The following is a 2,500-nucleotide window of genomic DNA, read 5'->3' on the forward strand; positions in this document are numbered from 1 at the left end:
GGGCTCCAACAGGGAAAAATAGCCCAGTGAGGAAAGGAAATAAGGAAATAAATAAACTATATGAGAAGTAATAAAGATACGTGATATTGATTAAGAATTATATATTATTATTATCATTATTCTAGCTAAGCTACAACCCGATTTTGAAAAGCAGGAGGCTATAAGCCCAAGTGCTCCAGCAGGGAAAAATAGCCCAGTGAGGAAGGGAAATAAGGAAATAACTAAACTTTAAGAGAAGTAATAAAGATACGTGGTATTGATTAAGAATTATGTATTATTATTATCCTTATTCTAGCCAAGCTACAACCCTTGTTTGAAAAGCAGGATTTTATCAACCCAAGGGCTCCAACAAGGAAAAATTTCCTAGCGAGGAAAGGATATAAGGAAATAACTAACTATTTAAGAAGTAATAAACAATTAAAATAAAATATATTAAGAACATTAACAACATTAAAACAGAGCTTTCCTATATACAAAATAAAAACATAAAAACATTTTCCGCAAGTTTGAATTTACCTATATATATTACATTATATATATATATATATATATATATATATATATATATATATATATATATATATATATATACATATATACAGTATATGTATGTATATATGATCCATGGTTCAATGCTCAGTTATTATAATAATTATTATTACAAGCTAAGCTATAACCCTAGCTGGAAAAGCAAGATGCTATAATCCCAAGGGCTAACAGGAAAAATAGCCCAGTGAGGAAAGGAAATAAAATAAATAAACTACAAGAGGAGAATAAACAATCATAATCAAATATGTTCAGAACAGTAACGACAATAAATTAAATCCTTCATATATAAGAGGAAGAGAAATAAGATAAAACAGTGTGCCCGAGTGTACCCTCAAGCAAGAGAACTCTAATCCAAGACATTGGACGACCATGGTACAAAGGCTATGGCACTATCCAAGACTAAAGAACAATGAAAAAAGAGGAAGAGAGATAAGATAAAACAGCGTGCCCGAGTGTACCCTCAAGCAAGAGAACTCTAACCCAAGTCATTGGACGACCATGGTACAGAGGCTATGGCACTATCCAAGACTAGAGAACAATGGTTTGATTTTGGAGTGACCTTCTCTTAAAAGAGCTGCTTATCATAGCTAAAGAATCTCTTCTACCCTTACCGTGAGGAAAGTAACCACTAAACAATTACAGTGCAGTAGTTAACCCCTTGGGTGAAGAAAAATTGTTTGGTAATCTCAGTGTGGTCAGGTATATGAGGACAGAGGAGAATATGTAAAGAATAGGCCAGACTATTCGGCGTATGTGTAGGCAAAGACAAAAGGAGCCGTAACCAGAGAGAGGGATCCCATGAATTACTGCCTAGCCAATCAAAGGACACAATAACTGCATGGTCTTTCACTGTCTTGGGTTAGAGTTCTCTTGCTTGAGGGTACACTCGGGAACACTATTCTCTCTTATTTCTCTTCTTGTTTGGTTCAAGTTTTTATAGTTTGTATAGGATATATTTATTTTAATATTGTTACTAATCTTAAGATATTTTCCTTGTTTCATTTCCTCACTGGGCTATTTTCCCTGTTGGAGGCTTTGGGCTTATATCATCCTGCTTTTCCAACTAGAGTTGTAGCTTAGCAAGTAATAATAATAATAATAATAATAATAATAATAACTCTCTAGAGGTAGTATCTCAACGGGTGGCTGGTGCCCTGACCAACCAACTACCTATGACCAATGTTATGATTTTCTGTTCCATTCATGATTTAACGCAATGTAAGAATTATACTTCAATTCTCAGTAGTATCAATTTCCCCATTAATACCTGTAATACTTTCAATGAAATATTACCTAGCGAATCAATTGTCCATCAATAAAACGTTAATATTAACGATATTAGATTATTTAATAAAACGTATCAATAATTTATATTACTTTTAAGACAACCTGTTTTTAAAGTTCACCTCCTTATTATTATTATTATTATTATTATTATTATTATTATTATTATTATTATTATTATTATTATTATTATTATCATTATTATTATTATTATTATTATTATTATTATCATTATTAGCTAAGCTACGACACTAGTTGGAAAAGCAGGATGCCTAAGCCCAGGGGCTCCAACAGGGACAATAGCCCAGTGAGGAAAGGAAACAGGGAAAAATAAAATATTAAAAACAGCAACATTAAAATATATATCTCCTATATAAACTATAAAAACTTGAACAAAACAAGAGGTAGAGAAATAAGATAGAACAGTGTACACGACTGTACCCTCAAACAAGAGAACTCTAACCCAAGACAGAGGAAGACCATGGTACAGAGGCAATAAGATTAATCCATTAGTTCAAACATTTATACAATTAATGAAAGCTCCACAAACGTTTAATATATGTAATGATGCATATTTCTTCATAAATACTTCTATCTTGTTTATACAATTCTCTTAGACAAGGCTAGTGTGAATTACTTGTATTTTTTAGACATTGCTTTTTTATAT

General features: G+C 31.8%; 1 protein-coding gene across 1 annotated transcript in view; it reads left to right on the forward strand.

Moving 5' to 3' along the window:
- The window catches only part of LOC137641069 (uncharacterized), a 22,773-nt gene that overhangs the window by 19,812 nt on the left and 461 nt on the right, over positions 1 to 2,500 (forward strand). The gene's annotated exons all lie outside the window — the stretch shown is intronic.

The sequence above is a fragment of the Palaemon carinicauda genome, chromosome 1, assembly GCF_036898095.1.
Source record: "Palaemon carinicauda isolate YSFRI2023 chromosome 1, ASM3689809v2, whole genome shotgun sequence".
Taxonomy (NCBI): Eukaryota; Metazoa; Arthropoda; class Malacostraca; order Decapoda; family Palaemonidae; genus Palaemon; species Palaemon carinicauda.